The sequence below is a fragment of the Erinaceus europaeus genome, chromosome 4 (assembly GCF_950295315.1).
Source record: "Erinaceus europaeus chromosome 4, mEriEur2.1, whole genome shotgun sequence".
NCBI classification, from domain to species: Eukaryota; Metazoa; Chordata; class Mammalia; order Eulipotyphla; family Erinaceidae; genus Erinaceus; species Erinaceus europaeus.
Window position 1 is genome coordinate 96291790 of NC_080165.1, and position 14114 is coordinate 96305903.

Sequence of the window (14114 nt, forward strand, 5' to 3'; positions counted from 1 at the left end):
CTGGAGTCCACAGAATGCAGAGGGCAAGAGAGACTAGAATGCTCATCTGGTCTCCTTCAAGGGACAAACTCTCTCTCTCTCTCTCTCTCTCTCTCACACACACACACACACACACACACACACACACACACACACACACACACATTCATGTTAAATAATCATAAACTCTCTTGAGGTACAGGGCTAGAGAGATCACTAACTGGGTACAGTGTCTTCCTTGCCATGTTGCAGCCCAGTTTAAGCCTCAATACCACATGGAAGGTGCTATTGCACCAGAGAAAGCTCAAGTTATATGATGTCTTTTTCTTCTCTCTGTCTACCTTAACATGAATGAAAATGTGAAGCCTGGGGCAGTAAGCCCCTAGCACCTAGCACCCCCCCCACACACACACCAACTGAAATGGAGAGAGAAAAGGAAAGAAAAAAAATATTGTCATGCCTTTTAGGGTTCATAATCCCTTCTTTCACAATGAGATCTAAGGGTTCAGATGAAAGAGAGATCTATAAGAGATCTCTAGGAGTTGGTTCAGTAGATGAGGCCTTCTCAAGCACAAGGAGCCCAGCTTGATTTTTGCCATCACATATGCATAGTGACTGACACTGTGTCTGTCTTATTTAAACAAAAAAAAACAAAAATAGGAGAGTGTGAAGTAGCTCCTGCTGCCATACTTTCTGCAGTGGAGTTTCCCACATATGAGGGAATTACAGGGGTCCACACAGCCAGAGGGCCTAAGCCTTACTCTGGGAAATCCACCCTGTGATCATGCCATCTCCCCTGCCAGGTAAATGTATCTCTCATTTTTAAAGCTTTACTTAGTTTTTATTGATAGGACAGAAAGAAATTAACAGGGAGAGAAACAAGAGATACTTGCAAGTGCTGCTTCTCCACTTACGAAGTTTCCCCCAGCAGGTGTTTGACCCTGGGTCCTTGAAAATGGTAAAGTGTGCCCTATACCAAGTGTACTATTGTCTAGCTCCTATGTCTCAAACACATAAATAAATAAATAAATAAATAAATATCAAAGGAAATGGGGCTGGGTACTGGCAGTGGAATACCCAGTTAAACAAACATATTACATGTACAATGACTAAGGTTTGAGCCCCTCATTTCTTACTTGAAAGAAGGGCACTTCAGGTGTGGTGAAGCAGGTCTGCATGTGTCTATATGTCTCTCTCCCTCTCTGTCTCTCTTTTCCCTCTCAATTTCTCTTTGTTCTGTACAATAAAATGGGGGGAAAATAAAAGGAAAAATGGCTGCTAGGAGCAGTGGATTTGTAGTGCGGAGACCAAGTCCCAGCTCTAACACTAGTGGCAATAAATTTTAAAAATAAAGGAAATAGGGCAGGGAAAACACTGTGGTGTGAACACTCTAGAGTCAATTGGCTCAAAGCAGAGGAGATACAGAGATTGCTTCAGACCAGAGACTGGCTGGCCCTTCTCCAAGGTGAGAGCCTCACAAAGGTCCAGTAGAAAGTGAGAAGGTCATTGAGACAAGCAGGGGCTGACTGTCCCCCAGAGTTCTGGGGGCTACATCCCGGTCTTAGGTGGGTCTTTCAGAAAGAGATGCTAAAAGCTCCACCCTATGAAGACTGAGTGAGAACTCATGAAGCTTCACGGGAGTATATATGATTTAGAAAATGTTATAGAGAAGAACTGGAGAGTCCTGAGGTTCTGAGAAGAAATCCAGGAGGACAGAAGAATATGGAGGAGAGGGAATGGGTGCTGGAGATGTGGTTCCCTTGAGGTACCCTTGTGGGAAATATCTTGCTCTGCAGGTAGGGGTTGGGAACATGGTCTTGCTCATGTTCTTCTACAAAGAAGACTGGGAGTAGGAGCTTACTGCTAGGTTTAATCAAGAAAGCTAGGAGAAGATTCCAGAAAAAATACACAGGGGTCAGTTTTATTCAGATGCATTCATCAGTATTAGCAGACCTATATTTGAACAGTCAGAATGTTATTTTATTAGTTGTATTGTGTTGTATTGTATCAGATTGGATTTTTGCCATCAGAGTTTATGTGGGGCTCAGTGCCTGCATGATGAATTCACTGTTCCAGACATCCATTTCTGCTACCATTGCCCCCACTCCTATTTTATCACCCTTTTGTTTAATAGGACAGAGAGAAATTAAGAAGAGGGAGAGAGAGAGAGAGAGAAGGAAGAAGAAAGAGAGGCATTTATAGCACTGCTTCACAGCACATGAAACTTCTCCCCTGCTGGTGAAGACTGGGGATTTGAGCCTGTTTCCCTGTCTTTGTATATTCAACTGGATGTGCTACTGCCCACTCTTAGTTGCATATTCCTTGATGGATCAGTAGACCTACACAAGCATGTGACAAAGATTGGCCAGCAGTTTCTCTACCACTCAGGTGACTTGGGAATGTCACTTCATGCCTCTGCTTCCTGTCAGTGAACACAGCTGTATAAAGTAGCTAGTATAAAGTAAAAACGAAATAGTAGCTATGGATGATGATGATGATGATGTATCATTTGATTTAGGATCATGCTTTCCTAGAAAAGGTGTATGCTTTCCTAAACTAAATGCTATACTGAGAAACTTTTCCTTATCATCAAATCAATTTAATTTTCAGAAGCATATTTTAGAAGGGCAGAGGTGAGATCATAAGTATAACCAGTGGTCAGAATTCTGATTATAGTCATTAGATTAGGGCACAAGGTCTGAGAAACTCAATTTATTTTGAGGCACATGTAGAAGCACAGTAAGACACATATGGATTTCTAATATAATCAATCTTCAGTTTGTTGGTTTAACTTTGTGGTTAAACCCCCCAGCAAGCTTACAAAATTGTGCTTACAGCAGACACAGGGGACTTAGAACTCCAGAGTATGGCTTTGCTGTGTGTATGTGTTCATCAGCTATGACATCTTTGGTTTCCATTATACCTCGATGATCATATCTGTGGCACAAATACAGGTGTAGCAAATAATATTGTGAGTTTAGTTCTAAACCACCACAATAAAACAAATATTGAAAAAAAGGTGAATCACAGCAATGTTTTTCTTTCTCAGTACATACAATAATTATGTCTACACTAGACTGTAGCCTCTAGAAAGTGTAATGGAATTTTGCCTTAAACAATGGTATCCATGCCTTAATTAAAAATATTCAATTGCTGAAAATACTAACCATCATCTGGGCCTTCAGTAAGTCATAATATTTTTACTGACATTAAGAAACAGAAAATCTGAGGGGGCAGAGTCAAGATGGTGGCTTGAAGACAACACCTGGCCAACTCTCCTTAAAAACACCTATTTAAACCTGGGAATTCCAAATAAGAGCAGGATGTTCAAGCCAGTATAAAGCAAGGGACAAAGAGGGACCATGGTGGAATATTAGAACTCAACTATAAATTGGTAAAAAGATGCTGAATAGGACAAATGGACAGGTGCCACCAAGTTGCAGATCCTATCATGATGCCAACCTGACTTCCCTGGGCAGACAGCCTCACCAATGTGTCCCAAAGTCTCACCTCTTCAGAACTCTACCCCACTAGAGAAAGACAGAAACAGGCTGGGGGTATGGATCAACCTGCCAATAGCCAAGTCCTGTGGATAAGCAATTAAAAAGGCCAAACCTTCCACCTTCTGCACCCCGTAAAGATATTTGGTCCATACTCCAAGAGAGACAAAGAATATGGAAATGTCTGATGGAGGGGAGGAGATATGGAACTCTGATGGTGGGGATTGAATTGTATGGTCTTATACCCCTCTTATCCCACCATCTTGTCAATCATTATTAAATCAATAATAAAAATAAAATAAACAAATAAAAAATCAAGAAATAGAACATCTGAGAAGCCCAATAAAGTGCTACACAATCAAATAAGATTTGTCCATCTAGTAAAGGCAATGACCTTGGGTCCATACTCCCATAGGGTTAAAGAATAGGAAATCTATCAAGGGAGGGGATATGATGTGATACGGAGTTCTGGTGGTGGGAATTGTGTGGAGTTGTACCCCTCTTATCCTTCGGTTTTATCAGTGTTTCCTTTTTTTAAAATATTTATTCCCTTTTGCTTCCCTTGTTTTTTATTGTTGTAGTTATTATTGTTATTATCGATGTCATCATTGTTGGATAGGACAGAGACCATATTATATACCAGCCAGGGCAGATAGACTTTTTTCTTTTATGCCTGGGAACATCAGAAGTAGAATGCTAGGTGAAGTTACTTATGGCTAGTATGAAAAAAAAAAATGTTTCAGTCAAATTAGTAGTATTCTTTCTACCCTCCAATTTTATCACTTATAAAAATGATGAGATTAGCCAACTCTAGCCTCTTTCATTTATTTTCTTTTTATAAAAAGGAATAACACGGGAGTCAGACGGTAGTGCAGCAGGTTAAGTGCACGGGGCACAAAGTGCAAGGATGGGAGAAAGGATCCTGGTTAAAGCCCCTGGCTCCCCACCTGCAGGGCACTCGCTTCACAGGCAGTGAATCAGGTCTGCAGGTGTCTATCTCTCCCCTTCTCTGTCTACCCCTTCTTTGTCCATTTCTCTCTGTCCTATCCAACAACGAGGATATCAATAACTACAATAATAAAAACAACAAGGGCAAGGAAAGGGAATAAATAAGTAAATAAATAAATTTTAAAAAAAACGGAATAACATGGCAATGGGGAGGTAGCGCAGTGGGTTAAAAGCAGGTGGTACAAAGCGTAAGAGTCCCCGGCTCCCCACTTGCAGGGGAGTTGCGTCACAAGCAGTGAAGGAGGTCTGCAGGTCTATCTATCTCTTCCCCCTCTGTGTCTTCCCTTCCACTCTCCACTTCTCTGTCCTATCCAACAATGATGACATCGATAACAACAATAATAACTACAACAATAAAAAACAAGGGAAGCAAAAGGGAATAAATATTTAAAAAAAGGAAACACTGATAAAACCGAAGGATAAGAGGGGTACAACTCCACACAATTCTCACCACCAGAACTCCGTATCACATCATATCCCCTCCCTTGATAGATTTCCTATTCTTTAACCCTATGGGAGTATGGACCCAAGGTCATTGTGGGATGCAGAAGGTGGAAAGTCTGGCTTATGTAATTGCTTCTCCATTGAACATAGGCATTGACATATTACACTGTAGCATGAGTGGATATTTTATAGTACTGTGTTAAGGAGGAAAGAAGCAGGAAAAACTCTAGTTTATGATTCCACTCCTATAAGTTGAGGACTCTAATGCTCATAGAACAGAATTATATATTTATCAAGGCATATGTAAATTCAAGAATAGCTAACAAATGCATTAGAGTGACTTTTCCAGAGGATGGGCAAAGTCATTGGTGAGTAGAAATTTAATAAAAGGGTAAACAATTAAAGAAGAGAAATAAATACACAGTAATCAACAACAAACACTAAGAGTTTTGCCCACATTTTCAGTGACATCACTGTAGGGGGTCATATCCTTATTCTGGAGAGATCCAGAATTGGTTCTAATTAGGACTGCAGTCAGAATGAATACACGGTCTGCTGAGGTTTTGTGTGGAAAGAATTCTGGTGGAAAACAAGAAAATCTGGAGTCTTAGTCATGGCACCGAAAACTTTCTTTGTATGTCTAAATCTGCTTCTTGCCCTTCTCCAGCCTCCCTGAGTCTAGGAGGTGAACATCTATTCAGAGCATATACTCAGCTCCCTTGACCACTGGCTTCTTAAGGGCCCCAGGCCATAGGAGAAGATGACAGGAGATGGGTGAGGTGAGAATTACTTTCTCTGTATTCAACCCCATCAGGCTGCTTTTGACTAATGCATTCACTGCTCTCCTAGAAACTACAGTTTTGACTGGTCAAACCTTTCTTGCAGATTTTGTTCTTGCTAGTTCTGAAATTACTCCCATTCCTTGTTCTCTTAAAACCTAGGAGCATCTATACTTCTTGTGGTAGAAGATCTAGGTGTTACACATTCTCTTATTGTTCCTTATCTCTTCCCATACATTTGCAAATAGTCCTTTCCTAGGACTCTTAACTAGAGCCCTGACTGACTCTTAACTAAAGCCATTGCATCTGAATTGGTCAGATAGGATTCAGAATTGAATTACACACATATTTGATGAACGTCCTGATAATCTCCTTGCTGAAGAAAATGAGTCATTGGTAATCTGTAGCATGTGTTAGCATTGATTACACAAATTACTGCTGGTGTTCACACAGAAGAGAGTGTTGGTTGAGGCCAAGGCTTTGGGAGATCCAAAGGACCAAGACACTTAGTCACTATGGCAACAACAGAGATTTCAGAGATGCCTTGGGGACAGGTTGCGTCCAGTGGCTCGAGAGAGGAGACACAGAAAAAGGACAAATTTCAAGAGTCAAATATCTTTGTGAAGGCATGGGGGAAGGGAGGAGCCTCACAGTTATTTTATATGAGTTTTATATGTCCAGAATTATCTGCTGAAGGTCATGTTCCGGGCCTGATTATAAGGACTACAGCATTGCAGAATCAACAGCTGCTAGGTCTTATGTGAAAGCCAGGGGCTGGAGGATAGAGTGAGAACCTGAGATGTGAAGATCTTAGACTGACATAGCTAAAACTGAGAACTCTCCCTGAGAATTCTTTACTATCCCTGCCCAAGGAAAAGACTTGCCATGCATAAATTGCTTTCATTAATTTCACCCTAGCCAACTGCTAAATTTGTCTTTATACCATTCTCCATCATCTCGGTGCTTCCAGGCTCATACAGACAGGCAGAGTCATGTTCAGTCAGATAGAGATGTACAAGGCCTACTCCAGAAGACCTTATTTTAGCTTAGTTTAGAGTGAATAACTGCTATGTTGTTTTCTTGTGATTCTATAGACTCACTAGGGTTCAAGTGAGTAGCAGTTCTCCTGTGATGTGAGTTGGAGCTAGAATATCCAAGATAATTTCAGGCTTCCTTATACATGATCTCACTTTAGTAGCAGTTAGAATTCTTATCTGGTGGATTATTTTGAAGAGGGAGGATCCAAGGTGCAGACAGGAACTGCATAAAATCCCTATGTTTTAGCTTCATAAGCTACACAATATTACTCCCACCATATTTGTTATGCAAAGTTCACATCCAACATCCAAGGGAAAGAAACACCAAACTTATTTCACTTATTTTGCAGTAAGAATAGTACTACAGTCTAAAGTGTGTTCTTTTCTAATTCAAGTGCAAAAGTCCTGACCCTTGCTTACTTAAAGTCCATTGAATACTTGGAGCTAAGATTTTAAGGTTAAGTGAAGCCACTGTGGTGAACCCTAATTGAAAATAAGTAATAAAATGAGATTATGACACATATTTACAGAGAAAAGGATCATGTGGAGTTACAGTGAAAAGATAGTTATCTACAAGCCAAGAAGAAACATCCTTGTCAACATCCTTGATCATAGGCATACAGTTTCCAGAACTATGGGAAAATAAATTTCTGTTGTTATAAGTCACCTGGTCAGTGGAATTTTGTTATGAAATCCTTAGCTACTTGATATAAATAACATAATACTTGAAGTCATCTTTACCGGATTTACAAAATACTAAATTTTCATTATCTTGCTAACTTAGCAACAGAAATCTGAAGCGGTTATGGCAGTAGCTTTTGGAAGTAATAGGTCAAGGAAATCCAAAGAGGTGATTAAATCAGAACATATCTGTCCATGGAGATATTTATCTAGGGTTTGAGATAGAATGTTTTTATATCTATGACTGGGAATATCATGAACAACGTTCTAAACTGGGTATTTGAAGTCTGATCACTATTGCTTTGTAGAGAGGTTTGAATTCTAGAACTTCACCAATAAAAAAGAGACAATGAAAAACTTGCTGATTGCTGTGCTACATAGAGTTTTGATGATGGCAGAAGTTTCTGTAATAAAATCAGACTCATATATTTTTGTTAGGAATAATGGGGCCAGGAAAGTTATACAAGACTGGTGGCATAGCTCAATAGTCAGAGATAAATGGGTGCCGTTACTGTATTAAGCCCTTAGGATACAGTGACAATCAGAGTGTTTTGACCTACAGGAAACATTGGTGATGGCTAGCTGATTAATGGGTTTCCAGTAGTGAAACTGATGTGTAGTCTACTAAGGTGATACTTGGTTTATAAGTGGGATAAAAAAAACAACTTTCGTTCTTGTGAGCACCAATTTGAGTCATGTTGCTGTAGTGGGAATTCACAATCTCCAAGACTCATTCTAAATCATGCATCTATAGCCCATAAGCTGAGAGTGACCAGGTTCCCTTAAGAGTCAGAGCACAGAAGGGATTCAGCATGCCATAGTCAGTTTTGGAGACTGAAGGACCAGAAGCAGAGGAATGTTGAAAGAGTCTTTAGAACTGAGAGCAAACCTGGCTCATAGCCAGCAAGGAATTGAAGTTATTTTTCTTCTGATTGCAATGAAGTTAGCTCTGCCAAATAATTTTTGACCATGAATCAGCTCGGAAGTGGAATCTTTCCCAGAGCTTCCAGGCAATAAGACAACCCAGTCAGCACCTTGATTTTGAACTTGTGGGACCCTGAGCAGAGAACCTGTTCCAGCCCACTCAGAATTCTCATCTGCAGAATTGTGAAATAATAAATATGGCCTGTTTCAAGTAGCTATATTTATGGCAAATTGTTACTCAGCAACAGAAATCAGAAATACAGTTGGGAATAGACATACTTAGTAATTGGCAGAAACTCTATGATCACTGACAAAAAGTGAAGGAAAGAAAACTACTGACCAATAACTCTGATGAACCTTTTCCAAATAAAGAAGCAGGATTCTGATTCAAGAGGAGGGTATGTGAACACAAAAGGGAGTGATGATTTTATGTTTGATTTAACTCTGTTCAATGTAAAGTCCAAATAGCATATGTAATGACTTTGAATGGCCACAAATACAATCAAGTAGCGAAGGTAGTTGCATCTATGAATTATGATGGGCCATGTTTACTAAAGCAAATCAGCATAGTCTCTTACATCTAGTACATAGCTGTGGTCAAAAATATTTTATTTTTTGTTTATCATTAATATCTATTGTTTGCTACTGCTGTTGGGGCTTCAGTGCTCTGAAACAACTTTTTCAGATAAAGAGAGAGAGAGAGGAAAGTATATTACAGTGCTGGAGCATTCTCCAGTACAGTTGGGGCCAGTTGGAACCTGGTTTATGCACATGACAAAGCAGATGCACTACTCAATTGAATTATCTTGATGGTCTTTAAACACCTATTGATAAGAATAATTATAAATACTTTATCTTCCTATGGTCAAAGTGTAAATAACACGAAGCAGTAAAGGTCATCTTGGGCCATGTTAGATGGCTATAAACCTCAAGGTACTTATTTTATAATTTTTATTTTTATAATAAAAATATTGAAGCAATGGTTTATATAATGTATATAATGTATCCTATCAGCCAATGGAATGAAATGAAGGGAAAATCTCATATCCAAGGAAGTTCTCTGGGATAATCTTAATATTTCCTTATCCAATATTCTTCACCAGTGGACAACTATTATAGTTCACTAGAGAATGTGATCAAACTTAGTGTCCTAAAGAAATGAGGAGTTTTCCTGGTAAAGAGGAGGCAGGAGATATTTTGTAGATAGTTAAGTATAGCATGGTAAAAGAAAGCTATGGTTATCAATTATCAAATAAAGATGCAATGACTGATGAGATTTTTCACTTGTTGAAGATACGAATTTTCCATCCAAAGACTAAGCAATGCAAAGGATTGAGGAGGGGCTGGTATGTGAGACTAGACACTCTTTGCTCTTCTATCACCCTTTCACTTTCTGAGAGACTGGTTTTTAAGAATTGTTGGATTCTTGTAGATTTCAAGATTCTTGTAGTTATTGGCATAAGACTGGAAAGAGAGAAAGCTTGAGTGTTTACCTTCCTGTATTCTCTCTGTTTCACAGTTTGGCAGTGGGTCCTTCCTTTTAATGAAAGCCATGCTTCTAGTCGGAAGGCCAAGTCCTACTAGAATTAGAGCTCTCATTGATTCTGTTAACAATTTCTCTTAGCCCTTCCAGCATAAAAGATTTCACAAGGCACATCTCTGTTCCTTCTGTTTCTTTCTCCTAATCTTGCATAGATATCTATTTTAAAATTTTATATTTTTTGTGAAAACTATTTGTCTTATATGGGGGCCAGAATTAATGCAGTGACAGTAACCTATGCAAGTTTTTACATACACATTTGCTTTCTATTTCCATTCAGGAAGCATGTGCTGATGAATCATTTGGTATAATCTATTATAATGTGCTTATTGTAAAATATTTGCTTATACTAATGATTATTAAAATGTACATGTTTCACAAAAGAGATTCAATAAACATTTACTGAATAGGATATGTGTGTTGTGATCAGAAATTTCACATGAACATCATCATTGTATTTATTTATTTATTAGATAAATAATAATGGTGTCTTGTGCATGCCAGATTTCACCCCTCTCAGGCTGACATTTTTGGTTCATTTAGAAACACACAGAGGGAGAGACACCACTGTACCAGAGCCCCACATAGTGTTGTGTTTGAACCTGGATCTACTGCATAGTTAAGCACTCACTTTACCCAATGAAATTTTATTCTGCTCCTTTTTTTGTTTGTTTTAATCAGAGCACTGTTCCACTGTACTTATTGGTCATACTGGGGAGGACTGAACCTGTGACCCCTCACATTCAGGTCCCCTGCATAACCACTGACCTCTCTATCCATCACATTTCATTTTCCTAAAGACAAAAAAAAAAAAGAATTCTCTAATAAGCCACTAGCAGAGTCCAGGAAGGCTTAGGGGATGAGCTTAGGGGCAGAGCTCATTCCGTGACTAGAGATCTGATTTTTCCTCAAATGAAAGCTGACCTAACTTGATTGTAAGTATAAATTATTTTAAGGAAGAGACTGTCGACATAGGGAGAAAACATGGGAGAAAAGGAACCTGTCTGGTCAGAAAGCTGACAGAGAGGGAACACAAAAAGACCAAGAACACTACACACAAGATTCTCTAAGTACAGTTACTTGGAGAAGCTCTCCTTGTTCTCTGGTCTCTCGGTTAAATAAGTTGGCTGAATCTCAGCTTGTCTTTCTGACAAGCATTGAACCCCCCAACATACACACACACACCTAACTAGAAGCTCACCAGTGAGCTATTTCACTCCCAACTTCCTGTCAGCCAAATGAAGTCTGATTATATCCAATGTCCAATAGAGCATCTCAGAGAGGACTAATCAGGTTTGCAAAATGCCCCTCTTTTTGAAGCTTGACTTTCAGCTGACTTGAAAGCAACATTATTGGACTAAAATGCTATTCTAGGTTTGAGAAGCTAGCATGATCTGGCCCAGTGAGGCACTTTTTAATTTGGCTTTTCTCAAATGGAAAGAGAGAGCCCTGGACCAGAGAGCAAGGATCAGATTTCCTCTACCTCATTTCCTAAGTTCTTGTAAGGCTTGCACTCCGACCCTGGGAAAGCACTTGCAAAAATGTGGGCTTCAAACTTTCTTTCTGTGTATGTGTTTCTCTTTTTTAAATGTATCCCAGATACACAGTTCTGAGAGCCCTTTGTTTATTTCCAGCTATCACTGGCCTAAGATTCGATGATGTTTTTCTGATTGATATCTGAGAATAAGCCATTTAAAGTAGCACTGATAATCAGCATGCTGTGGAAAGTGCTTACATGATAGTGTTATATTAAGAAAGAACCAGATAAAGTTATACACAGAATGAGCACTACCTCTTACAATAAGCTCAGGAAATAGTGCAGCATCCTTGCCTTCTGTGATATGGAAAATGAAAATTTGCTTTTACATATTTTAAGAAATAATTTTATAGACTATATACTGCATGCATGACAGAGATATTAAGTTTATTTAAAATAGGTTCTGACATCACATTTGCACTTGTAGGGTTTGTATATTGTAAATTCTGCCCAAGGCATCTGACTTGACAGGTTCAGATGGCCTGGATTTGGACCCACATTTGGCTGGAATGGACTTGTTGAGGGTGCTACCTCTTTTACATTTATCTTCCCAGAGGAGAAGTCTTTTCTTATTTCCATGGAGGCCTCATAAAGACTAGTGGGTGGCCGGGCAGTAGAGCAGCAGGTTAAGCACACATGGTGCAAAGTTCAGTCTATGGCCGTACCATCCTGAACACGCCTGATCTCGTCTGATCTCGGAAGCAAAGTTTAAGGACCAGCATAAATATCCCGGTTCATGCACCCAGCTCCCCACCTGCAGGGGGGGTCGCTTCACAAGCTTCTCCTCTTTGTCTTCATCTCTTCTTCTTCTCCTCCTCCTCCTCCTCCTTCTCCTCCTTCTCCTCCTCTTCCTTCTCCTCCTCCTCCTCTTTCTTCTTCTCCTTCTCCTCCTCCTCCTCCTCCTCCTCCTCCTCCTCCTCCTTCTTCTTCTTCTTCTTCTTTTTGCTTCGGGGGTTATTGCTGGGGCTCAGTGCCTGCACCATGAATCCACTGCTCCTGGAGGAAATTTTTTCCCCCTTTTGTTGCCCTTGTTGTGGCTGTTATTATTATTGTTGTTATAGTTGTTGTTGTTGTTGGATAGGACAGAGAGAAATTGAGAGAAGAGAGGAAGACATGGGGTCAGGCAGTAGCACAGTGGGTTAAGTGCACATGGTGCAAAGCGCAAGGACCAGTATAAGCATAAGACCAATAAGACCACTGGTTCATCTAGATTGATGCTGATACTCCCCCAACTCCAATGAAAAGCTATGGCTTTCCTCATGTCACTGTGTCAATCTTCACAGCATCTGTGACTTCTCTAGAACAAGAAATCAGATCTGTCCAATTCAAACTTTTCCCCCACAAATTCTGCCAGTTTCAGAGACTAGCTGTATTTATGTGCTATCTGTGCTGATGGTGCCACTAGTTAGGGGATACTACAAAAACAATGCTTGGTGACATAATTTAACTGTGACCACCTCTCACTCACTTCAACCACCTGGGCCACCCTAGACCTCCTCAAATGTTTCCTTTGCCTCCAGCCCCAGAGAGAAGTCTTTCCTCTGTTCTCAAAGTCACTCTGTTTGTTGGCTTCAGATTAAACCTTTCCCTAGGATTATTGGCAATGCAAATACTAATTTCTAGCAACTAGTGTGTCTTTTGTTTTGCTACTGCCACTTTTTCTTTTGACAGAGGAGGAGGGTAAGAGGGAGAGATCAAAAAAGGAGCAAACACTCATGGCACCTCTCCACTGCTTGTGAAGTTACACCACTAAGCATTCTGGTTTTGTAGGGTCTCTTAATGAGTGGCGGTCATCAGCACAGGAAGCACACAGTATAGCTAGTCTCTGACCTGCAATGAATGCTTTGCTTCTCTTGCTGCCTGAAGGCTCTGATCACTTATGGCTGCTGTCAGTGTAAACTGGCACCCTGCTGGGAGCAAGCTGGAAAGGTTTTTCAGGGTATTTCTTTGTGTTCCTTTTCTTCTTTTTAGTGAGAATGAAGCAGTGTTAGGCTGAGTGGTTAAAACTGACAATGAGGTAATTAAAAAAAACTGGGGGAAGGAGTCAGAGTTGTTAAAACCAGTGTCATATTTTCCATGTAGTTCGGAGGAAATTCAACTCAGAGGGCAAAGATGAGCTTTAAAGGTAGAGGCAGGTCTGCAGAAGGTAAAATTGTGTCTTCTTTATAAATGGCTGATTGAAAAACAGTGCAGGAACAGGTCTAAGCAGCCTTGCAATTACTGGTCCAGGAGAAAAAGACCCTAGATGGTCTGAAGGACTTCTGAGTGACCAGGAAGTGACTACCTGGTCTGTAGGGGAGCTGCTTCCTGCAGCGCCTGGGCATCTGCCAAAATGCAGCAAACCTAACAATTATGCAATCACTACCCACTTCTTCCAGGGTGTGTGGGTAACACAGCTCTATCCTTAAGCAGCATGAAGCTTGTCTCCAGAGTTAGTAGTTTGATGTCTGGGGAAGAACACAGAAGGCCCACAAGACAAAGGAAATTGATGCTTCTTTCTTCTTTCTACAAAAGGATTCTGATTTAGAGGAGAAGGAAAGTAGTGTGATGGGAAACTAGTGAAAAAATTCAAAGAAATGGGGCATGACCTTCTGGACAGTATTTTGAGACATCAGAACAATGAGTTTGCTGGAAAGAAAGAGTTTTGTTAAAAAGCAAGCTTGTTTCCTGGATCAGTGGGCTTTA